This window comes from Schistocerca gregaria, chromosome 3 (genome assembly GCF_023897955.1).
Source record: "Schistocerca gregaria isolate iqSchGreg1 chromosome 3, iqSchGreg1.2, whole genome shotgun sequence".
NCBI lineage: Eukaryota > Metazoa > Arthropoda > Insecta > Orthoptera > Acrididae > Schistocerca > Schistocerca gregaria.
In genome coordinates, this window is record NC_064922.1 from 111,771,961 (window position 1) to 111,799,839 (window position 27,879).

Genomic DNA, 27,879 nt, shown 5'->3' on the forward strand with positions numbered 1-27,879 from the left:
CGTCGCAATTCAATAATTCATTCTCCAGCTGACTTCTTTCCGAGCAACTAACCCAGCTACGGTAACCACATGTACGTCCTCCTGGAGGCCAAGTTGCTTGTTTCCGACGCACCACTGCCTTTTAGTTGTAACCCACGCGGTCTCATAATCACTATGGAACGGACAAATTGCGTCGCGATTCAATAATTCAGTCTCCAGCTGACTTCTTTCTAAGCAACTAATCCAGCTAAGGTGACCACATCTACGTCCTCTTTGGGGTCAAGTTTCCTGTTTCTGACGGACCACTGACACTTAATTGTAGCCCTGGCACCCTCGTAATTTCTATGGAATGCACAAATTGCGTAGTGATTCAGTTACTCGGTCTCCAGCTAACTTCTTTCTGAGCAATCACGCGTCTCTGGTGACCAAATGTACGATATAATGTGTGTCCAGTAGTTTGTTTCCGACGCACAGCTGTTAGTTAATTGTAACCCTCCCACCCTCATAATGGGGGTGTATCTGCAAAATGACGTCGCGACTCAATAATTCAGTCTCCAGCTGACATCTTTCCGAGCAACTTACACAGCTACGGTAACCAGATGTACGTCCTCCTGGAGGCCAAGTTGCTTGTTTCCGACGCACCACTGACAGTCAGTTGTAACCCACGCGCCCTCATAATGACTATGGAACGGACAAATTGCGTTGCGATTCTATAATTCTGTCTCCAGCTGACTTCTTTCCGAGCAACTAACGCAGTTACAGTAACCAGATGTACGTCCACCTGGGGGCCAAGTTGCTTGTTTCCGACGCACCACTGACAGTCAGTTGTAACCCACGCGCCCTCATAATGACTATGGAACGGACAAATTGCGTCGCGATTCTATAATTCTGTCTCCAGCTGACTTCTTTCCGAGCAACTAACACAGTTACAGTAAACAGATGTACGTCCACCTAGGGGCCAAGTTGCTTGTTTCCGACGCACCACTGACAGTTAGTTGTACCCAAGCGCGCTAATAATGACTATGGAACGGACAAATTGAGTCGCGATTCAATAATTCAGTCTCCAGCTGACTTCTTTCCGAGCAACTAACACAGCTACGGTAACCGGATGTACGTCGTTCCGGGGGCCAAGTTGCTTGTTTCCGACGCACCACTGTCAGTTATTTGTAACCCTCCCACTATCACAATGAGGGTGTATCTGAAATATGGCGTCGCGCCTCAATAATTAAATCTCCAGCTGACATCTTTCCTATCAACAAACACAGCTACGGTAAAGAGATGTACGTCATCCTGGAGGCCATGTTGCTTGTTTCCGACACACCACTGATAGTTAAGCGTAACCCACGCGCCCTGATAATGACTATGGAACGGACAAATTGCGTCGCAATTCAATAATTCAGTCTCCAGCTGACTTCTTTCCGAGCAACTAACCCAGCTACGGTAACCACATGTACGTCGACCTGGGGGCCAAGTTGCTTGTTTCCGACGCACCACTGACAGTTAGTTGTAACCCACACGCCCTCATAATGACTATGGAACGGACAAATTGCGTCGCAATTCAATAATTCAGTCTCCAGCTGACTTCTTTCCGAGCAACTAATACAGCTACGGTAACCAGACGTACGTCCTCCTGGGAGCCTAGTAGCTTGTTTTCGACGCACCACTGACAGTTAGTTGTAACCCACGCGCCCTCATAATGACTATGGAACGGACAAATTGCGTCGCGATTCAATAACACAGTCTCCAGCTGACATCTTTCCGAGCAACTAACACAGCTACGGTAACCACATGTACGTCCTCCTGGGGGCCAAGTTGCTTGTTTCCGACGCACCACTGACTTTTAGTTGTAACCCACGCGGTCTCATAATCACTATGGAACGGACAAATTGCGTCGCGATTCAATAATTCAGTCTCCAGTTGACTTCTTTCTAAGCAACTAATCCGGCTACGGTGACCACATCTACGTCCTCTTTGGGGTCAAGTTTCCTGTTTCTGACGGACCACTGACACTTAATTGTAGCCCTGGCACCCTCGTAATTTCTATGGAATGCACAAATTGCGTAGTGATTCAGTTACTCGGTATCCAGCTAACTTCTTTCTGAGCAATCATGCGTCTATGGTGACCAAATGTACGATATAATGTGTGTCCAGTAGTTTGTTTCCGACGCACCGCTGTTAGTTAATTGTAACCCTCCCACCATCATAATGAGGGTGTATCTGCAAAATGACGTCGCGACTCAATAATTCAGTCTCCAGCTGACATCTTTCCGAGCAACTTACACAAATACGGTAACCAGATGTACGTGCTCCTGGAGGCCAAGTTGCTTGTTTCCAGCGCACCACTGACAGTCAGTTGTAACCCACGCGCCCTCATAATGACTATGGAACAGACAAATTGCGTCGCGATTCAAGAATTGAGTCTCCAGCTGACTTCTTTCCGAGCACCTAACACAGTTACAGTAACCAGATGTACGTCCACCTGGGGGCCAAGTTGCTTGTTTCCGACGCACCACTGACAGTTAGTTGTACCCAAGCGCGCTAATAATGACTATGGAACGGACAAATTGCGTCGTGATACAATAATACAGTCTCCAGCTGACATTTTTACGAGCAACTAACACAGCTACGGTAAGCAGATGTACGTCCTCCTGGGGGCCAAGTTGCTTGTTTCCGACGCACCACTGACAGTCAGTTGTAACCCACGTGCCCTCAGAATGACTATGAAACGGACAAATTGCGTCTCGATTCAATAGTTCAGTCTCCAGCCACTTCTTTCCGAGCAACTAACACTGCTACGGTAACCAGATGTACGTCTTCCTGGGGCCACGTTGCTTGTTTCCGACGCACCACTGACAGTTAGTCGTAATCCACGTGCCCTCATAATGACTACGGAACGGACAAATTGCGTCGCGACTCAATAATTCAGTCTCCAGCTGACATCTTTCCGAGCAACTTACACAGCTACGGTAACCAGATGTACGTCCTCCTGGAGGCCAAGTTGCTTGTTTCCGACGCACCACTGACAGTCAGTTGTAACCCACGCGCCCTCATAATGACTATGGAACGGACAAATTGTGTCGCGATTCTATAATTCTGTCTCCAGCTGACTTCTTTCCGAGCAACTAACACAGTTACAGTAACAAGATGTACGTCCACCTGGGGGCCAAGTTCCTTGTTTCCGACGCACCACTGACAGTCAGTTGTAACCCACGCGCCCTCATAATGACTATGGAACGGACAAATTGCGTCGCGATTCTATAATTCTGTCTCCAGCTGACTTCTTTCCGAGCAACTAACACCGTTACAGTAAACTGATGTACGTCCACCTGGAAGCCAAGTTGCTTGTTTCCGACGCACCACTGACAGTTAGTTGTACCCAAGCGCGCTAATAATGACTATGGAACGGACAAATTGCGTCGCAATTCAATAATTCAGTCTCCAGCTGACTTCTTTCCGAGCAACTAACCCAGCTTCGGTAACCACATGTACGTCGACCTGGGGGCCAAGTTGCTTGTTTCCGACGCACCACTGACAATTAGTTGTTACCCACACGCCCTCATAATGACTATGAAACGCACAAATTGCGTCGCGATTCAATAATTCAGTCTCCAGCTGACTTCTTTCTAAGCAACTAATCCGGCTACGGTGACCACATCTACGTCCTCTTTGGGGTCAAGTTTCCTGTTTCTGACGGACCACTGACACTTAATTGTAGCCCTGGCACCCTCGTAATTTCTATGGAATGCACCAATTGCGTAGTGATTCAGTTACTCGGTCTCTAGCTAACTTCTTTCTGAGCAATCACGCGTCTGTGGTGACCAAATGTACGATATAATGTGTGTCCAGTAGTTTGTTTCCGACGCACCGCTGTTAGTTAATTGTAACCCTCCCACCCTCATAATGAGGGTGTATCTGCAAAATGACGTCGCGACTCAATAATTCAGTCTCCATCTGACATCTTTCCGAGCAACTTACACAAATACGGTAACCTGATGTACGTCCTCCTGGAGGTCAAGTTGCTTGTTTCCGACGCACCACTGACAGTCAGTTGTAACCCACGTGGCCTCAGAATGACTATGAAACGGACAAATTGCGTCTCGATTCAATAGTTCAGTCTCCAGCCACTTCTTTCCGAGCAACTAACACTGCTACGGTAACCAGATGTACGTCTTCCTGGGGCCACGTTGCTTGTTTCCGACGCACCACTGACAGTTAGTCGTAATCCACGTGCCCTCATAATGACTATGGAACAGACAAATTGCGTCGCGATTCAAGAATTGAGTCTCCAGCTGACTTCTTTCCGAGCACCTAACACAGTTACAGTAACCACTTGTACGTCCACCTGGGGGCCAACTTGCTTGTTTCCGACGCACCACTGACAGTTAGTTGTACCCAAGCGCGCTAATAATGACTATGGAACGGACAAATTGTGTCGTGATTCAATAATACAGTCTCCAGCTGACATTTTTACGAGCTACTAACACAGCTACGGTAACCAGATGTACGTCCTCCTGGGGGCCAAGTTGCTTGTTTCCGACGCACCACTGACAGTCAGTTGTAACCCACGTGCCCTCAGAATGACTATGAAACGGACAAATTGCGGCTCGATTCAATAGTTCAGTCTCCAGCCACTTCTTTCCGAGCAACTAACACTGCTACGGTAACCAGATGTACGTCTTCCTGGGGCCACGTTGCTTGTTTCCGACGCACCACTGACAGTTAGTCGTAATCCACGTGCCCTCATAATGACTACGGAACGGACAAATTGCGTCGCGATTCAATAATTCAGTCTCCAGCTGACATCTTTCCGAGCAACTTACACAGCTACGGTAACCAGATGTACGTCCTCCTGGAGGCCAAGTTGCTTGTTTCCGACGCACCACTGACAGTCAGTTGTAACCCACGCGCCCTCATAATGACTATGGAACGGACAAATTGCGTCGCGATTCTATAACTCTGTCTCCAGCTGACTTCTTTCCGAGCAACTAACACAGTTACAGTAACAAGATGTACGTCCACCTGGGGGCCAAGTTCCTTGTTTCCGACGCACCACTGACAGTCAGTTGTAACCCACGCGCCCTCATAATGACTATGGAACGGACAAATTGCGTCGCGATTCTATAATTCTATCTCCAGCTGACTTCTTTCCGAGCAACTAACACAGTTACAGTAAACAGATGTACGTCCACCTGGGGGCCAAGTTGCTTGTTTCCGACGCACCACTAACAGTTAGTTGTACCCAAGCGCGCTAATAATGACTATGGAACGGACAAATTGAGTCGCGATTCAATAATTCAGTCTCCAGGTGACTTCTTTCCGAGCAACTAACACAGCTACGGTAACCGGATGTACGTCGTCCCGGGGGCCAAGTTGCTTGTTTCCGACGCACCACTGTCAGTTATTTGTAACCCTCCCACTATCATAATGAGGGTGTATCTGAAATATGGCGTCGCGCCTCAATAATTAAATCACCAGCTGACATCTTTCCTAGCAACTACACAGCTACGGTAAAGAGATTTACGTCATCCTGGAGGCCATGTTGCTTGTTTCCGACACACCACTGATAGTTAAGTATAACCCACGCGCCCTCATAATGACTATGGAACGTACAAATTGCGTCGCAATTCAATAATTCAGTCTCCAGCTGACTTCTTTCCGAGCAACTAACCCAGCTACGGTAACCACATGTACGTCGTCCTGGGGGCCAAGTTGCTTGTTTCCGACGCACCACTGACAATTAGTTGTTACCCACACGCCTTCATAATGACTATGGAACGCACAAATTGCGTCGTGAGTCAATAATTCAGTCTCTAGCTGACTTCTTTCCCAGCAACTAACACAGATACGGTAACCAGGTGTCCGTCCTCCTGGGAGCGAAGTTGCTTGTTTCCGACGCACCTCTGACAGTTAGTTGTAACCCACGCGGTCTCATAATCACTATGGAACGGACAAATTGCGTCGCGATTCAATAATTCAGTCTCCAGCTGACTTCTTTCTAAGCAACTAATCCGGCTAAGGTGACCACATCTACGTCCTCTTTGGGGTCAAGATTCCTGTTTCTGGCGGACCACTGACACTTAATTGTAGCCCTGGCACCCTGGTAATTTCTATGGAATGCACAAATTGCGTAGTGCTTCAGTTACTCGGTCTCCAGCTAACTTCTTTCTGAGCAATCATGCGTCTATGGTGACCAAATGTACGATATAATGTGTGTCCAGTAGTTTGTTTCCGACGCACCGCTGTTAGTTAATTGTAATCCTCCCACCCTCATAATGAGGGTGTATCTGCGAAATGACGTCGCGACTCAATAATTCAGTCACAAGCTGACATCTTTCCGAGCAACTTACACAGCTACGGTAACCAGATGTACGTCCTCCTGGAGGCCAAGTTGCTTGTTTCTAGCGCACCACTGACAGTCAGTTGTAACCCACGCGCCCTCATAATGACTATGGAACGGACAAATTGGGTCGCGATTCTATAATTCTGTCTCCAGCTGACTTATTTCAGAGCAACTAACACAGTTACAGTAACCAGATGTACGTCCACCTGGGGGCCAAGTTGCTTGTTTCCGACGCACCACTGACAGTCAGTTGCAACCCACGCGCCCTCATAATGACTATGGAACAGACAAATTGCGTCGCGATACAAGAATTCGGTCTCCAGCTGACTTCTTTCCGAGCAACTAACACAGTTACAGTAACCAGATGTACGTCCACCTGGGGGCCAAGTTGCTTGTTTCCGTCACACCACTGACAGTCAGTTGTAACCCACGCGCCCTCATAATGACTATGGAACGGACAAATTGCGTCACGATTCTATAATTCTGTCTCCAGCTGACTTCTTTCCGAGCAACTAACACAGTTACAGTAACCAGATGTACGTCCACCTGAAGGCCAAGTTGCTTGTTTCCGACGCACCACTGACAGTTAGTTGTACCCAAGCGCGCTAATAATGACTATGGAACGGACAATTTGCGTCGCGATTCAATAATTCAGTCTCCAGCTGACTTCTTTCCGAGCAACTAACCCAGCTACGGTAACCACATGTACGTCGTCCTGGGGGCCAAGTTGCTTGTTTCCGACGCACCACTGACAATTAGTTGTTACCGACACGCCCTCATAATGACTATGGAACCTGCAAATTGCGTCGCGATTCAATAATTCAGTCTCCACCTGACTCCTTTCCGAGCAACTAACACAGCTACTGTAACCAGATGTACGTCCTCCTGGGAGCCAAGTTGCTTGTTTCCGACGCACCACTGACAGTTAGTTATATTCCACGCGCCCTCATGATGACTATGGAACGGACAAATTGCGTCGCGATTCAATAATACAGTCTCCAGCTGACATCTTTCTAAGCAACTAATGCGGCTAAGGTGACCACATCTACGTCCTCTTTGGGGTCAAGATTCCTGTTTCTGACGGACCACTGACACTTAATTGTAACCCTCGCACTCTCGTAATTTCTATGGAATGCACAAATAGCACAGCGATTCAGTTATTCGGTCTCCAGCTGATTTCTTTCTGTGCAATCACGCGGCTATGGTGACCTAATGTACGATATAATGGGTGCCCAGTAGCTTGTTTCCGACGCACCACTGTCAGTTAATTGTAACCGTCCCACCCTCATAATGAGGGTGTATCTGAAAAATGGCGTCGCGCCTAAATAATTCAGTCTCCAGCTGATATCTTTCCTAGCAAATAACACATCTACGGTAAACAGATGTACGTCATCCTGGAGGCCATGTTGCTTGTTTCCGACGCTCCACTGACAGTTAGTTGTAAACCACGCGCCCTCATAATGACTATGGAAGGAAAAAATTACGTCGCTATTCAATAATTCAGTCTCCAGCTGACTTCTTTCCGAGCAACTAACACAGCAATGGTATCCAAATGTACGTCCTCCTGGGGGCCAAGTTGCTTGTTTCCGACGTATCACTGACAGTTAGTTGAAACCCACGTGCATTACTAATGACTATGCAACGTACAAATTGCATCGCGATTCAATAATACAGTCTCCATCTGACATCTTTCCGAGCAACTAACACAGCTACGGTAACCAGATGAACGTCCTCCTGGGGGCCAAGTTGCTTGTTTCCGACGCACCACCGACAGTTAGTTGTAACCCACGCGCCCTCATAATGACAATGGTTCGGAAAAATTTCGTTGCGATTCAATATGTCAGTCTCCAGCTGACTTCCTTCCGAGCAACTAACACAGCTACGGTAACCAGATGTACGTCCTCCTGGAGGCCAAGTTGCTTGTTTCCAGCGCACCACTGACAGTCAGTTGTAACCCACGCGCCCTCATAATGACTATGGAACGGACAAATTGCGTCGCGATTCTATAATTCTGTCTCCAGCTGACTTATTTCAGAGCAACTAACACAGTTACAGTAACCAGATGTACGTCCACCTGGGGGCCAAGTTGCTTGTTTCCGACGCACCACTGACAGTCAGTTGCAACCCACGCGCCCTCATAATGACTATGGAACAGACAAATTGCGTCGCGATTCAAGAATTCAGTCTCCAGCTGACTTCTTTCCGAGCAACTAACACAGTTACAGTAACCAGATGTACGTCCACCTGGGGGCCAAGTTGCTTGTTTCCGTCACACCACTGACAGTCAGTTGTAACCCACGCGCCCTCATAATGACTATGGAACGGACAAATTGCGTCGCGATTCTATAATTCTGTCTCCAGCTGACTTCTTTCCGAGCAACTAACACAGTTACAGTAACCAGATGTACGTCCACCTGAGGGCCAAGTTGCTTGTTTCCGACGCACCACTGACAGTTAGTTGTACCCAAGCGCGCTAATAATGACTATGGAACGGACAATTTGCGTCGCGATTCAATAATTCAGTCTCCAGCTGACTTCTTTCCGAGCAACTAACCCAGCTACGGTAACCACATGTACGTCGTCCTGAGGGCCAAGTTGCTTGTTTCCGACGCACCACTGACAATTAGTTGTAACCCACGCGCCCTCATAATGACTATGGAACGGACAAATTGCGTCGCGATTCAATAACTCAGTCTCGGGCTGACTTCTTTCCTAGCAACTAACACAGCTACAGTAAGCAGATGTACGTCATCCTGGAGGCCATGTTGTTTGTTTCCGACGCACCACTGACAGTTAGTTGTAAACCACGCGCCCTCATAATGACTATGGAAGGAAAAAATTACGTCACTATTCAATAATTCAGCCTCCAGCTGACTTCTTTCCGAGCAACTGACACAGCTACGGTAACCAGATGTACGTCCTCCTGGGGGCCAAGCTGCTTGTTTCCGACGCATTACTGGCAATTACTTTTAACCCACACGCCCTCATAATGACTAAGGAACGGACAAATTGCGTCGCTATTCAATAATTCAGTCTCCAGCTGTTTTCTTTCCGAGCAACTAACACAGCTACGGTAACCAGATGTATGTCCTCCTGGGGTCAAGTAGCTTGTTTCCGACGCACCACTGACAGTTCGTTGTAACTCACGCGCCCTAATAATAACTATGGAACGGAAAATTGCGTCGCGATTCTATAATTCAGTCTCCAGGTGGCATCTTTCCGAGCAACTAACACAGCTACAGTAACCAGATGTACGTCCACCTGGGGGCCAAGTTGCTTGTTTCCGACGCACCACTGACAGCCAGTTGTAACCCACGCGCCCTCATAATGACTATGGAACGGACAAATTGTGTCGCGATTCTATAATTCTGTCTCCAGCTGACTTCTTTCCGAGCAACTAACACAGTTACAGTAACAAGATGTACGTCCACCTGCGGGCCAAGTTCCTTGTTTCCGACGCACCACTGACAGTCAGTTGTAACCCACGCGCCCTCATAATGACTATGGAACGGACAAATTGCGTCGCGATTCTATAATTCTGTCTCCAGCTGACTTCTTTCCGAGCAACTAACACAGTTACAGTAAACAGATGTACGTCCACCTGGGGGCCAAGTTGTTGTTTCCGACGCACCACTGACAGTTAGTTGTACCCAAGCGCGCTAATAATGACTATGGAACGGACAAATTGCGTCGCGATTCAATAATTCAGTCTCCAGCAGACTTCTTTCCGAGCAACTAACACAGCTACGGTAACCGGATAACGTCGTCCCGGGGGCCAAGTTGCTTGTTTCCGACGCACCACTGTCAGTTATTTGTAACCCTCCCACTATCATAATGAGGGTGTATCTGAAATATGGCGTCGCGCCTCAATAATTAAATCTCCAGCTGACATCTTTCCTACCAACTAACACAGCTACGGTAAAGAGATGTACGTCATCCTGGAGGCCATGTTGCTTGTTTCCGACACACCACTGATAGTTAAGTGTAACCCACGCGCCCTCATAATGACTATGGAACGGACAAATTGCGTCGCAATTCAATAATTCAGTATCCAGCTGACTTCTTTCCAAGCAACTAACCCAGCTACGGTAACCACATGTACGTCGACCTGGGGGCCAAGTTGCTTGTTTCCGACGCACCACTGACAATTAGTTGTTACCCACACGCCCTCGTAATGACTATGGAACGCACAAATTGCGTCGCGATTCAATACTTCAGTCTCTAGCTGACTTCTTTCCCAGCAACTAACACAGATACGGTAACCAGGTGTCCGTCCTCCTGGGAGCCAAGTTGCTTGTTTCCGACGCACCACTGACAGTTAGTTGTAACCCACACGCCCTCATAATGACTATGGAACGGACAAATTGCGTCGCAATTCAATAATTCAGTCTCCAGCTGACTTCTTTCCGAGCAACTAATACAGCTACGGTAACCAGACGTACGTCCTCCTGGGAGCCTAGTAGCTTGTTTTCGACGCACCACTGACAGTTAGTTGTAACCCACGCGCCCTCATAATGACTATGGAACGGACAAATTGCGTCGCGATTCAATAACACAGTCTCCAGCTGACATCTTTCCGAGCAACTAACACAGCTACGGTAACCACATGTACGTCTTCCTGGGGGCCAAGTTGCTTGTTTCCGACGCACCACTGACTTTTAGTTGTAACCCACGCGGTCTCATAATCACTATGGAACGGACAAATTGCGTCGCGATTCAATAATTCAGTCTCCAGCTGACATCTTTCTAAGCAACTAATCCGGCTAAGATGACCACATCTTCGTCCTCTTTGGGGTCAAGATTCCTGTTTCTGACGGACTACTGACACTTAATTGTAGCCCTGGCACCCTTGTAATTTCTATGGAATGCACAAATTGCGTAGTGCTTCAGTTACTCGGTCTCCAGCTAACTTCTTTCTGAGCAATCACGCGTCTGTGGTGACCAAATGTACGATATAATGTGTGTCCAGTAGTTTGATTCCGACGCACCGCTGTTAGTTAATTGTAACCCTCCCACCCTCATAATGAGGGTGTATCTGCGAAATGACGTCGCGACTCAATAATTCAGTCTCCAGCTGACTTCTTTCCGAGCAACTAACACAGTTACAGTAACCAGATGTACGTCCACCTGGGGGCCAAGTTGCTTGTTTCCGTCACACCACTGACAGTCAGTTGTAACCCACGCGCCCTCATAATGACTATGGAACGGACAAATTGCGTCGCGATTCTATACTTCTGTCTCCAGCTGACTTCTTTCCGAGCAACTAACACAGTTACAGTAACCAGATGTACGTCCACCTGAGGGCCAAGTTGCTTGTTTCCGACGCACCACTGACAGTTAGTTGTACCCAAGCGCGCTAATAATGACTATGGAACGGACAAATTGCGTCGCGATTCAATAATTCAGTCTCCAGCTGACTTCTTTCCGAGCAACTAACACAGCAATGGTAACCAAATGTACGTCCTCCTGGGGGCCAAGTTGCTAGTTTCAGACGCACCACTGACAGTTAGCTGTAGCCCTCGCGCCCTCATAATGACTATGGAAAGTACGAATTGCGTCGCGATTCAATAATACAGTGTCTTGCTGACATCTTTCCAAGCAACAAACACAGCTACGGTAACCAGATGTATCTCCTCCTGGGGGCCAAGTTGCTTGTTTGCGACACACCACTGACAGTTAGTTGTAACCCACGCGCCCTCATAATGACTATGAAACGGACAAATTGCGTCGCGATTCAATAATTCAGTCACTAGCTGCCTTCTTTCCGAGCAACTAACACAGGTACGGTTACCAGATGTTTGTCCTCATGGGGTCAAGTTGCTTGTTTCCGACGCACCACTGACAATTAGTTGTAGCCCACGCGCCCTAATAATGACTATGGAACGTAAAATTGCGTAGCGATTCAATAATTCAGTATCCAGCTGACTTCATTCTGAGCAACTAATACAGCTACGGTAACCAGATGTACGTCCTCCTGTGAGACAAGTAGCTTGTTTACGACGCACAATTGACAGTTAGTTGTAACCAAAGCGCCCTCGTAATTTTTATGGAACGGACAAAATGCGTCGCAATTCAATAATACAGTCTCCAGCTGACATCTTTCCGAGCAACTAACACAGCTACGGTAACCAGATGTACGTCCTCCTGGGGGCGAAGTTGCTTGTTTCCGACGTATCACTGACAGTTAGTTGAAACCCACGTGCCCTACTAATGACTATGCAACGTACAAATTGCATCGCGTTTCAAGAATACAGTCTCCATCTGACATCTTTCCGAGCAACTAACACAGCTACGGTAACCAGATGAACGTCCTCCTGGGGGCCAAGTTGCTTGTTTCCGACGCACCACCGACAGTTAGTTGTAACCCACGCGCCCTCATAATGACAATGGTTCGGAAAAATTGCGTTGCGATTCAATATTTCAGTCTCCAGCTGACTTCCTTCCGAGCAACTAACACAGCTACGGTAACCAGATGTACGTCCTCCTGGGGGCCAAGTTGCTTGTTTCCGATGCACCATTGACAGTTAGTTGTAACCCACGCGCCCTGATAAAGACTATGTAACGGACAAATTGGTTCGCGATTCAATACTTCAGTCTCCAGCTGACTTCTTTGCGAGCAACTAACACAGGTACGATAGGCAGATGTATGTCTTCCTGGGGCCAAGTTGCTTGTTTCCGACGCACCACTGTCAGTCAGTTGTAACCCACGCGCCCTCATAATGACTATGGAACAGAGAAATTGCGTCGCGATTCTATAATTCTGTCTCCAGCTGACTTCTTTCCGAGCAACTAACACAGCTACAGTAACCAGATGTACGTCCACCTGGGGGCCAAGTTGCTTGTTTCCGACGCACCACTGACAGTCAGTTGTAACCCACGCGCCCTCATAATGACTATGGAACGGAGAAATTGCGTCGCGATTCTATAATTCTGTCTCCAGCTGACTTCTTTCCGAGCAACTAACACAGCTACGGTAACCGGATGTACGTCGTCCCGGGGGCCAAGTTGCTTGTTTCCGACGCACCACTGTCAGTTAGTTGTACCCAAGCGCGCTAATAATGACTATGGAACGGACAAATTGCGTCGCGATTCAATAATTCAGTCTCCAGCAGACTTCTTTCCGAGCAACTAACACAGCTACGGTAACCGGATGTACGTCGTCCCGGGGGCCAAGTTGCTTGCTTCCGACGCACCACTGTCAGTTAATTGTAACCCTCCCACTATCATAATGAGGGTGTATCTGAAATATGGCGTCGCGCCTCAATAATTAAATCTCCAGCTGACATCTTTCCTACCAACTAACACAGCTACGGTAAAGAGATGTACGTCATCCTGGAGGCCATGTTGCTTGTTTCCGACACACCACTGATAGTTAAGTGTAACCCACGCGCCCTCATAATGACTATGGAACGGACAAATTGCGTCGCAATTCAATAATTCAGTCTCCAGCTGACTTCTTTCCGAGCAACTAACCCAGCTACGGTAACCACATGTACGTCGTCCTGGGGGCCAAGTTGCTTGTTTCCGACGCACCACTGACAATTAGTTGTTACCCACACGCCCTCATAATGACTATGGAACGCACAAATTGCGTCGCGATTCAATAATTCAGTCTCCAGCAGACTTCTTTCCGAGCAACTAACACAGCTACGGTAACCGGATGTACGTCGTCCCGGGGGCCAAGTTGCTTGCTTCCGACGCACCACTGTCAGTTAATTGTAACCCTCCCACTATCATAATGAGGGTGTATCTGAAATATGGCGTCGCGCCTCAATAATTAAATCTCCAGCTGACATCTTTCCTACCAACTAACACAGCTACGGTAAAGAGATGTACGTCATCCTGGAGGCCATGTTGCTTGTTTCCGACACACCACTGATAGTTAAGTGTAACCCACGCGCCCTCATAATGACTATGGAACGGACAAATTGCGTCGCAATTCAATAATTCAGTCTCCAGCTGACTTCTTTCCGACCAACTAACCCAGCTACGGTAACCACATGTACGTCGTCCTGGGGGCCAAGTTGCTTGTTTCCGACGCACCACTGACAATTAGTTGTTACCCACACGCCCTCATAATGACTATGGAACGCACAAATTGCGTCGCGATTCAATAATTCAGTCTCTAGCTGACTTCTTTCCCAGCAACTAACACAGATACGGTAACCAGGTGTCCGTCCTCCTGGGAGCCAAGTTGCTTGTTTCCGACGCACCACTGACAGTTAGTTGTAACCCACAAGCCCTCATAATGACTATGGAACGGACAAATTGCGTCGCAATTCAATAATTCAGACTCCAGCTGACTTCTTTCCGAGCAACTAATACAGCTACGGTAACCAGATGTACGTCCACCTGGGAGCCTAGTAGCTTGTTTTCGACGCACCACTGACAGTTAGTTGTAGCCCACGCGCCCTCATAATGACTATGGAACGGACAAATTGCGTCGCGATTCAATAATACAGTCTCCAGCTGACATCTTTCCGAGCAACTAACACAGCTACGGTAACCACATGTACGTCCTCCTGGGGGCCAAGTTGCTTGTTTCCGACGCACCACTGACTTTTAGTTGTAACCCACGCGGTCTCATAATCACTATGGAACGGACAAATTGCGTCGCGATTCAATAATTCAGTCTCCAGCTGACATCATTCTAAGCAACTAATCCGGCTAAGATGACCACATCTACGTCCTCTTTGGGGTCAAGATTCCTGTTTCTGACGGACCACTGACACTTAATTGTACCCCTGGCACCCTCGTAATTTCTATGGAATGCACAAATTGCGTAGTGCTTCAGTTACTCGGTCTCCAGCTAACTTCTTTCTGAGCAATCACGCGTCTATGGTGACCAAATGTACGATATAATGTGTGTCCAGTAGTTTGTTTCCGACGCACCGCTGTTAGTTAATTGTAACCCTCCCACACTCATAATGAGGGTGTATCTGCGAAATGACGTCGCTATTCAATAATTCAGTCTCCACTTGACTTCTTTCCGAGCAACTAACACAGCTACGGTAACCAGATGTACGTCCTCCTGGGGGCCAAGTTGCTTGTTTCCGACGCACCACTGACAGTTAGTTGTAACCCACGCGCCCTCATAATGACTTTGGGACCTGCAAATTTTGTCGCGATTCAATAATTCAGTCTCCAGCTGACTTCTTTCCGAGCAACTAACACAGCAATGGTAACCAAATGTACATCCTCCTGGGGGCCAAGTTGCTAGTTTCAGACGCACCACTGACAGTTAGTTGTAGCCCACGCGCCCTCATAATGACTATGGAAAGTACGAATTGCGTCGCGATTCAATAATACAGTGTCTTGCTGACATCTTTCCAAGCAACAAACACAGCTACGGTAACCAGATGTATCTCCTCCTGGGGGCCAAGTTGCTTGTTTGCGACGCACCACTGACAGTTAGTTGTAACCCACGCGCCCTCATAATGACTATGGAACGGACAAAGTGCGTCGCGATTCAATAATTCAGTCTCCAGCTGACTTCTTTCCGAGCAACAAACCCAGCTACGGTAACAAGATATACGTCGTCCTGGGGGCCAAGTTGTTTGTTTCCGACGCACCACTGACAATTAGTTGTTACCCACATGCCCTCATAATGACTACGGAACGCACAAATTGCGTCGCGATTCAATAATTCAGTCACTAGCTGCCTTCTTTCCGAGCAACTAACACTGGTACGGTTACCAGATGTTTGTCCTCATGGGGTCAAGTTGCTTGTTTCCGACGCACCACTGACAATTAGTTGTAGCCCACGCGCCCTAATAATGATTATGGAACGTAAAATTGCGTAGCGATTCAATAATTCAGTATCCAGCTGACTTCATTCTGAGCAACTAATACAGCTACGGTAACCAGATGTACGTCCTCCTGTGAGACAAGTAGCTTGTTTACGACGCACAATTGACAGTTAGTTGTAACCGAAGCGCCCTCGTAATTTTTATGGAACGGACAAAATGCGTCGCAATTCTATAATACAGTCTCCAGCTGACATCTTACCGAGCAACTAACACAGCTACGGTAACCAGATGTACGTCCTCCTGGGGGCGAAGTTGCTTGTTTCCGACGTATCACTGACAGTTAGTTGAAACCCACGTGCCCTACTAACGACTATGCAACGTACAAATTGCATCGCGATTCAATAATACAGTCTCCATCTGACATCTTTCCGAGCAACTAACACAGCTACGGTAACCAGATGTACGTCCTCCTGGGGGCCAAGTTGCTTGTTTCCGACGCACCACCGACAGTTAGTTGTAACCCACGCGCCCTCATAATGACAATGGTTCGGAAAAATTGCGTTGCGATTCAATATTTCAGTCTCCAGCTGACATCTTTCTAAGCAACTAATGCGGCTAAGGTGACCACAGCTACGTCCTCTTTGGGGTCAAGTTTCCTGTTTCTGACGGACCACTGACACTTAATTGTAACCCTCGCACACTCGTAATTTTTATGGAATGCACAAATAGCACAGCGATTCAGTTATTCGGTCTCCAGCTGATTTCTTTCTGTGCAATCACGCGGCTATGGTGACCTAATGTACGATATAATGGGTGCCCAGTAGCTTGTTTCCGACGCACCACTGTCAGTTAATTGTAACCGTCCCACCCTCATAATGAGGGTGTATCTGAAAAATGGCGTCGCGCCTAAATAATTCAGTCTCCAGCTGATATCTTTCCTAGCAAATAACACATCTACGGTAAACAGATGTACGTCATCCTGGAGGCCATGTTGCTTGTTTCCGACGCACCACTGACAGTTAGTTGTAAACCACGCGCCCTCATAATGACTATGGAAGGAAAAAATTACGTCGCTATTCAATAATTCAGTCTCCACTTGACTTCTTTCCGAGCAACTAACACAGCTACGGTAACCAGATGTACGTCCTCCTGGGGGCCAAGTTGCTTGTTTCCGACGCACTACTGACAGTTAGTTGTAACCCAAGCGCCCTCATAATGACTATGGAACCTGCAAATTGCGTCGCGATTCAATAATTCAGTCTCCAGCTGACTTCTTTCCGAGCAACTAACACAGCAATGGTATCCAAATGTACGTCCTCCTGGGGGCCAAGTTGCTTGTTTCCGACGTATCACTGACAGTTAGTTGAAACCCACGTGCATTACTAATGACTATGCAACGTACAAATTGCATCGCGATTCAATAATACAGACTCCATCTGACATCTTTCCGAGCAACTAACACAGCTACGGTAACCAGATGAACGTCCTCCTGGGGGCCAAGTTGCTTGTTTCCGACGCACCACCGACAGTTAGTTGTAACCCACGCGCCCTCATAATGACAATGGTTCGGAAAAATTTCGTTGCGATTCAATATGTCAGTCTCCATCTGACATCTTTCCGAGCAACTAACACAGCTACGGTAACCAGATGAACGTCCTCCTGGGGGCCAAGTTGCTTGTTTCCGACGCACCACTGTCAGTTAATTGTAACCGTCCCACCCTCATAATGAGGGTGTATCTGAAAAATGGCGTCGCGCCTAAATAATTCAGTCTCCAGCTGATATCTTTCCTAGCAAATAACACATCTACGGTAAACAGATGTACGTCATCCTGGAGGCCATGTTGCTTGTTTCCGACGCACCACTGACAGTTAGTTGTAAACCACGCGCCCTCATAATGACTATGGAAGGAAAAAATTACGTCGCTATTCAATAATTCAGTCTCCACTTGACTTCTTTCCGAGCAACTAACACAGCTACGGTAACCAGATGTACGTCCTCCTGGGGGCCAAGTTGCTTGTTTCCGACGCACTACTGACAGTTAGTTGTAACCCAAGCGCCCTCATAATGACTATGGAACCTGCAAATTGCGTCGCGATTCAATAATTCAGTCTCCAGCTGACTTCTTTCCGAGCAACTAACACAGCAATGGTATCCAAATGTACGTCCTCCTGGGGGCCAAGTTGCTTGTTTCCGACGTATCACTGACAGTTAGTTGAAACCCACGTGCATTACTAATGACTATGCAACGTACAAATTGCATCGCGATTCAATAATACAGACTCCATCTGACATCTTTCCGAGCAACTAACACAGCTACGGTAACCAGATGAACGTCCTCCTGGGGGCCAAGTTGCTTGTTTCCGACGCACCACCGACAGTTAGTTGTAACCCACGCGCCCTCATAATGACAATGGTTCGGAAAAATTTCGTTGCGATTCAATATGTCAGTCTCCATCTGACATCTTTCCGAGCAACTAACACAGCTACGGTAACCAGATGAACGTCCTCCTGGGGGCCAAGTTGCTTGTTTCCGACGCACCACCGACAGTTAGTTGTAACCCACGCGCCCTCATAATGACTATGGAACGGACAAATTGCGTCGCGATTCAATAACTCAGTCTCGGGCTGACTTCTTTCCTAGCAACTAACACAGCTACAGTAAGCAGATGTACGTCATCCTGGAGGCCATGTTGTTTGTTTCCGACGCACCACTGACAGTTAGTTGTAAACCACGCGCCCTCATAATGACTATGGAAGGAAAAAATTACGTCACTATTCAATAATTCAGCCTCCAGCTGACTTCTTTCCGAGCAACTAACACAGCTACGGTAACCAGATGTACGTCCTCCTGGGGGCCAAGCTGCTTGTTTCCGACGCATTACTGGCAATTAGTTTTAACCCACACGCCCTCATAATGACTAAGGAACGGACAAATTGCGTCGCTATTCAATAATTCAGTCTCCAGCTGTTTTCTTTCCGAGCAACTAACACAGCTACGGTAATCAGATGTATGTCCTCCTGGGGTCAAGTAGCTTGTTTCCGACGCACCACTGACAGTTCGTTGTAACTCACGCGCCCTAATAATAACTATGGAACGGAAAATTGCGTCGCGATTCTATAATTCAGTCTCCAGGTGGCATCTTTCCGAGCAACTAACACAGCTACAGTAACCAGATGTACGTCCACCTGGGGGCCAAGTTGCTTGTTTCCGACGCACCACTGACAGTCAGTTGTAACCCACGCGCCCTCATAATGACTATGGAACGGACAAATTGTGTCGCGATTCTATAATTCTGTCTCCAGCTGACTTCCTTCCGAGCAACTAACACAGTTACAGTAACAAGATGTACGTCCACCTGCGGGCCAAGTTCCTTGTTTCCGACGCACCACTGACAGTCAGTTGTAACCCACGCGCCCTCATAATGACTATGGAACGGACAAATTGCGTCGCGATTCTATAATTCTGTCTCCAGCTGACTTCTTTCCGAGCAACTAATACAGTTACAGTAAACAGATGTACGTCCACCTGGGGGCCAAGTTGCTTGTTTCCGACGCACCACTGACAGTTAGTTGTACCCAAGCGCGCTAATAATGACTATGGAACGGACAAATTGCGTCGCGATTCAATAATTCAGTCTCCAGCAGACTTCTTTCCGAGCAACTAACACAGCTACGGTAACCGGATGTACGTCGTCCCGGGGGCCAAGTTGCTTGTTTCCGACGCACCACTGTCAGTTATTTGTAACCCTCCCACTATCATAATGAGGGTGTATCTGAAATATGGCGTCGCGCCTCAATAATTAAATCTCCAGCTGACATCTTTCCTACCAACTAACACAGCTACGGTAAAGAGATGTACGTCATCCTGGAGGCCATGTTGCTTGTTTCCGACACACCACTGATAGTTAAGTGTAACCCACGCGCCCTCATAATGACTATGGAACGGACAAATTGCGTCGCAATTCAATAATTCAGTCTCCAGCTGACTTCTTTCCGAGCAACTAACCCAGCTACGGTAACCACATGTACGTCGACCTGGGGGCCAAGTTGCTTGTTTCCGACGCACCACTGACAATTAGTTGTTACCCACACGCCCTCATAATGACTATGGAACGCACAAATTGCGTCGCGATTCAATACTTCAGACTCTAGCTGACTTCTTTCCCAGCAACTAACACAGATACGGTAACCAGGTGTCCGTCCTCCTGGGAGCCAAGTTGCTTGTTTCCGACGCACCACTGACAGTTAGTTGTAACCCACACGCCCTCATAATGACTATGGAACGGACAAATTGCGTCGCAATTCAATAATTCAGTCTCCAGCTGACTTCTTTCCGAGCAACTAATACAGCTACGGTAACCAGACGTACGTCCTCCTGGGAGCCTAGTAGCTTGTTTTCGACGCACCACTGACAGTTAGTTGTAACCCACGCGCCCTCATAATGACTATGGAACGGACAAATTGCGTCGCGATTCAATAACACAGTCTCCAGCTGACATCTTTCCGAGCAACTAACACAGCTACGGTAACCACATGTACGTCCTCCTGGGGGCCAAGTTGCTTGTTTCCGACGCACCTCTGACTTTTAGTTGTAACCCACGCGGTCTCATAATCACTATGGAACGGACAAATTGCGTCGCGATTCAATAATTCAGTCTCCAGCTGACATCTTTCTAAGCAACTAATCCGGCTAAGGTGACCACATCTACGTCCTCTTTGGGGTCAAGATTCCTGTTTCTGACGGACCACTGACACTTAATTGTAGCCCTGGCACCCTTGTAATTTCTATGGAATGCACAAATTGCGTAGTGCTTCAGTTACTCGGTCTCCAGCTAACTTCTTTCTGAGCAATCACGCGTCTGTGGTGACCAAATGTACGATATAATGTGTGTCCAGTAGTTTGATTCCGACGCACCGCTGTTAGTTAATTGTAACCCTCCCACCCTCATAATGAGGGTGTATCTGCGAAATGACGTCGCGACTCAATAATTCAGTCTCCAGCTGACTTCTTTCCGAGCAACTAACACAGTTACAGTAACCAGATGTACGTCCACCTGGGGGCCAAGTTGCTTGTTTCCGTCACACCACTGACAGTCAGTTGTAACCCACGCGCCCTCATAATGACTATGGAACGGTCAAATTGCGTCGCGATTCTATACTTCTGTCTCCAGCTGACTTCTTTCCGAGCAACTAACACAGTTACAGTAACCAGATGTACGTCCACCTGAGGGCCAAGTTGCTTGTTTCCGACGCACCACTGACAGTTAGTTGTACCCAAGCGCGCTAATAATGACTATGGAACGGACAAATTGCGTCGCGATTAAATAATTCAGTCTCCAGCTGACTTCTTTCCGAGCAACTAACCCAGCTACGGTAACCACATGTACGTCGTCCTGGGGGACAAGTTGCTTGTTTCCGACGCACCACTGACAATTAGTTGTTACCCACACGCCCTCATAATGACTATGGAACGCACAAATTGCGTCGCGATTCAATAATTCAGTCTCTAGCTGACTTCTTTCCGAGCAACTAACACAGATATGGTAACCAGATGTCCGTTCTCCTGGGAGCCAAGTTGCTTGTTTCCGACGCACCACTGACAGTTAGTTATATTCCACGCGCCCTCATGATGACTATGGAACGGACAAATTGCGTCGCGATTCAATAATTCAGTCTCCATCTGACATCTTTCCGAGCAACTAACACAGCTACGGTAACCAGATGAACGTCGTCCTGGGGGCCAAGTTGCTTGTTTCCGACGCACCACCGACAGTTAGTTGTAACCCACGCGCCCTCATAATGACAATGGTTCGGAAAAATTGCGTTGCGATTCAATATTTCAGTCTCCAGCTGACTTCCTTCCGAGCAACTAACACAGCTACGGTAACCAGATGTACGTCCTCCTGGGGGCCAAGTTGCTTGTTTCCGATACACCATTGACAGTTAGTTGTAACCCACGCGCCCTGATAAAGACTATGTAACGGACAAATTGGTTCGCGATTCAATACTTCAGTCTCCAGCTGACTTCTTTGCGAGCAACTAACACAGGTACGATAGGCAGATGTATGTCTTCCTGGGGCCAAGTTGCTTGTTTCCGACGCACCACTGTCAGTCAGTTGTAACCCACGCGCCCTCATAATGACTATGGAACGGACAAATTGCGTCGCGATTCTATAATTCTGTCTCCAGCTGACTTCTTTCCGAGCAACTAACACAGCTACAGTAACCAGATGTACGTCCACCTGGGGGCCAAGTTGCTTGTTTCCGACGCACCACTGACAGTCAGTTGTAACCCACGCGCCCTCATAATGTCTATGGAACGGAGAAATTGCGTCGCGATTCTATAATTCTGTCTCCAGCTGACTTCTTTCCGAGCAACTAACACAGCTACGGTAACCGGATGTACGTCGTCCCGGGGGCCAAGTTGCTTGTTTCCGACGCACCACTGTCAGTTAGTTGTACCCAAGCGCGCTAATAATGACTATGGAACGGACAAATTGCGTCGCGATTCAATAATTCAGTCTCCAGCAGACTTCTTTCCGAGCAACTAACACAGCTACGGTAACCGGATGTACGTCCTCCCGGGGGCCAAGCTGCTTGCTTCCGACGCACCACTGTCAGTTAATTGTAACCCTCCCACTATCATAATGAGGGTGTATCTGAAATATGGCGTCGCGCCTCAATAATTAAATCTCCAGCTGACATCTTTCCTAGCAACTAACACAACTACGGTAAAGAGATGTACGTCATCCTGGAGGCCATGTTGCTTGTTTCCGACACACCACTGATAGTTAAGTGTAACCCACGCGCCCTCATAATGACTATGGAACGGACAAATTGCGTCGCAATACAATAATTCAGTCTCCAGCTGACTTCTTTCCGAGCAACTAACACAGCTACGGTAACCACATGTACGTCGTCCTGGGGGCCAAGTTGCTTGTTTCCGACGCACCACTGACAATTAGTTGTTACCCACACGCCCTCATAATGACTATGGAACGCACAAATTGCGTCGCGATTCAATAATTCAGTCTCTAGCTGACTTCTTTCCCAGCAACTAACACAGATACGGTAACCAGGTGTCCGTCCTCCTGGGAGCCAAGTTGCTTGTTTCCGACGCACCACTGACAGTTAGTTGTAACCCACAAGCCCTCATAATGACTATGGAACGGACAAATTGCGTCGCAATTCAATAATTCAGACTCCAGCTGACTTCTTTCCGAGCAACTAATACAGCTACGGTAACCAGATGTACGTCCTCCTGGGAGCCTAGTAGCTTGTTTTCGACGCACCACTGACAGTTAGTTGTAACCCACGCGCCCTCATAATGACTATGGAACGGTTAAATTGCGTCGCGATTCAATAATACAGTCTCCAGCTGACATCTTTCCGAGCAACTAACACAGCTACGGTAACCACATGTACGTCCTCCTGGGGGCCAAGTTGCTTGTTTCCGACGCACCACTGACTTTTAGTTGTAACCCACGCGGTCTCATAATCACTATGGAACGGACAAATTGCGTCGCGATTCAATAATTCAGTCTCCAGCTGACATCATTCTAAGCAACTAATCCGGCTAAGATGACCACATCTACGTCCTCTTTGGGGTCAAGATTCCTGTTTCTGACGGACCACTGACACTTAATTGTAGCCCTGGCACCCTCGTAATTTCTATGGAATGCACAAATTGCGTAGTGCTTCAGTTACTCGGTCTCCAGCTAACTTCGTTCTGAGCAATCACGCGTCTATGGTGACCAAATGTACGATATAATGTGTGTCCAGTAGTTTGTTTCCGACGCACCGCTGTTAGTTAATTGTAACCCTCCCACACTCATAATGAGGGTGTATCTGCGAAATGACGTCGCGACTCAATAATTCAGTCTCCAGCTGACATCTTTCCGAGCAACTTACACAGCTACGGTAACCAGATGTACGTCTTCCTGGAGGCCAAGTTGCTTGTTTCCAGCTCACCACTGACAGTCAGTTGTAACCCACGCGCCCTCATAATGACTATGGAACGGACAAATTGCGTCGCGATTCTATAATTCTGTCTCCAGCTGACTTATTTCCGAGCAACTAACACAGTTACAGTAACCAGATGTACGTCCACCTGGGGGACAAGTTGCTTGTTTCCGACGCACCACTGACAGTCAGTTGCAACCCACGCGCCCTCATAATGACTATGGAACAGACAAATTGCGTCGCGATTCAAGGATTCAGTCTCCAGCTGATTTCTTTCCGAGCAACTAACACAGTTACAGTAACCAGATGTACCTCCACCAGGGGGCCAAGTTGCTTGTTTCCGTCACACCACTGACAGTCAGTTGTAACCCACATGCCCTCATAATGACTATGGAAGGAAAAAATTACGTCGCTATTCAATAATTCAGTCTCCACTTGACTTCTTTCCGAGCAACTAACACAGCTACGGTAACCAGATGTACGTCCTCCTGGGGGCCAAGTTGCTTGTTTCCGACGCACCACTGACAGTTAGTTGTAACCCACGCGCCCTCATAATGACTTTGGAACCTGCAAATTTTGTCGCGATTCAATAATTCAGTCTCCAGCTGACTTCCTTCCGAGCAACTAACACAGCAATGGTAACCAAATGTACATCCTCCTGGGGGCCAAGTTGCTAGTTTCAGACGCACCACTGACAGTTAGTTGTAGCCCACGCGCCCTCATAATGACTATGGAAAGTACGAATTGCGTCGCGATTCAATATTACAGTGTCTTGCTGACATCTTTCCAAGCAACAAACACAGCTACGGTAACCAGATATATCTCCTCCTGGGGGCCAAGTTGCTTGTTTGCGACGCACCACTGACAGTTAGTTGTAACCCACGCGCCCTCATAATGACTATGGAACGGACAAAGTGCGTCGCGATTCAATAATTCAGTCTCCAGCTGACTTCTTTCCGAGCAACAAACCCAGCTACGGTAACCAGATATACGTCATCCTGGGGGCCAAGTTGTTTGTTTCCGACGCACCACTGACAATTAGTTGTTACCCACATGCCCTCATAATGACTACGGAACGCACAAATTGCGTCGCGATTCAATAATTCAGTCACTAGCTGCCTTCTTTCCGAGCAACTAACACAGGTACGGTTACCAGATGTTTGTCCTCATGGGGTCAAGTTGCTTGTTTCCGACGCACCACTGACAATTAGTTGTAGCCCACGCGCCCTAATAATGATTATGGAACGTAAAATTTCGTAGCGATTCAATAATTCAGTATCCAGCTGACTTCATTCTGAGCAACTAATACAGCTACGGTAACCAGATGTACGTCCTCCTGTGAGACAAGTAGCTTGTTTACGACGCACAATTGACAGTTAGTTGTAACCGAAGCGCCCTCGTAATTTTTATGGTACGGACAAAATGCGTCGCAATTCTATAATACAGTCTCCAGCTGACATCTTACCGAGCAACTAACACAGCTACGGTAACCAGATGTACGACCTCCTGGGGGCGAAGTTGCTTGTTTCCGACGTATCACTGACAGTTAGTTGAAACCCACGTGCCCTACTAATGACTATGCAACGTACAAATTGCATCACGATTCAATAATACAGTCTCCATCTGCCATCTTTCCGAGCAACTAACACAGCTACGGTAACCAGATGTACGTCCTCCTGGGGGCCAAGTTGCTTGTTTCCGACGCACCACCGACAGTTAGTTGTAACCCACGCGCCCTCATAATTACAATGGTTCGGAAAAATTTCGTTGCGATTCAATATTTCAGTCTCCAGTTGACTTCCTTCCGAGCAACTAACACAGCTACGGTAACCAGATGTACGTCCTCCTGGGGGCCAAGTTGCTTGTTTCCGATGCACCATTGACAGTTAGTTGTAACCCACGCGCCCTGATAAAGACTATGTAACGGACAAATTGGTTCGCGATTCAATACTTCAGTCTCCAGCTGACTTCTTTGCGAGCAACTAACACAGGTACGATAGGCAGATGTATGTCTTCCTGGGGCCAAGTTGCTTGTTCCCGACGCACCACTGTCAGTCAGTTGTAACCCACGCGCCCTCATAATGACTATGGAACGGACAAATTGCGTCGCGATTCTATAATTCTGTCTCCAGCTGACTTCTTTCCGAGCAACTAACACAGCTACAGTAACCAGATGTACGTCCACCTGGGGGCCAAGTTGCTTGTTTCCGACGCACCACTGACAGTCAGTTGTAACCCACGCGCCCTCATAATGACTATGGAACGGAGAAATTGCGTCGCGATTCTATAATTCTGTCTCCAGCTGACTTCTTTCCGAGCAACTAACACAGCTACGGTAACCGGATGTACGTCGTCCCGGGGGCCAAGTTGCTTGTTTCCGACGCACCACTGACAGTTAGTTGTAACCCACACGCCCTCATAATGACTATGGAACGGACAAATTGCGTCGTAATTCAATAATTCAGTCTCCAGCTGACTTCTTTCCGAGCAACTAATACAGCTACGGTAACCAGACGTACGTCCTCCTGGGAGCCTAGTAGCTTGTTTTCGACGCACCACTGACAGTTAGTTGTAACCCACGCGCCCTCATAATGACTATGGAACGGACAAATTGCGTCGCGATTCAATAATTCAGTCTGCAACTGACATCATTCTAAGCAACTAATCCGGCTAAGATGACCACATCTACGTCCTCTTTGGGGTCAAGATTCCTGTTTCTGACGGACCACTGACACTTAATTGTAGCCCTGGCACCCTCGTAATTTCTATGGAATGCACAAATTGCGTAGTGCTTCAGTTACTCGGTCTCCAGCTAACTTCTTTCTGAGCAATCACGCGTCTATGGTGACCAAATGTACGATATAATGTGTGTCCAGTAGTATGTTTCCGACGCACCGCTGTTAGTTAATTGTAACCCTCCCACACTCATAATGAGGGTGTATCTGCGAAATGACGTCGCGACTCAATAATTCAGTCTCCAGCTGACATCTTTCCGAGCAACTTACACAGCTACGGTAACCAGATGTACGTCCTCCTGGAGGCCAAGTTGCTTGTTTCCAGCTCACCACTGACAGTCAGTTGTAACCCACACGCCCTCATAATGACTATGGAACGGACAAATTGCGTCGCGATTCTATGATTCTGTCTCCAGCTGACTTATTTCCGAGCAACTAACACAGTTACAGTAACCAGATGTACGTCCACCTGGGGGCCAAGTTTCTTGTTTCCGACGCACCACTGACAGTCAGTTGCAACCCACGCGCCCTCATAATGACTATGGAACAGACAAATTGCGTCGCGATTCAAGGATTCAGTCTCCAGCTGACTTCTTTCCGAGCAACTAACACAGTTACAGTAACCAGATGTATGTCCACCTGGGGGCCAAGTTGCTTGTTTCCGTCACACCACTGACAGTCGGTTGTAACCCACGCGCCCTCATAATGACTATGGAACGGACAAATTGCGTCGCGATTCTATACTTCTGTCTCCAGCTGACTTCTTTCCGAGCAACTAACACAGTTACAGTAACCAGATGTACGTCCACCTGAGGGCCAAGTTGCTTGTTTCCGACGCACCACTGACAGTTAGTTGTACCCAAGCGCGCTAATAATGACTATGGAACGGACAAATTGCGTAGCGATTCAATAATTCAGTCTCCAGCTGACTTCTTTCCGAGCAACTAACCCAGCTACGGTAACCACATGTACGTCGTCCTGGGGGCCAAGTTGTTTGTTTCCTACGCACCACTGACAATTAGTTGTTACCCACACGCCCTCATAATGACTATGGAACGCACAAATTGCGTCGCGATTCAATAATTCAGTCTCTAGCTGACTTCTTTCCGAGCA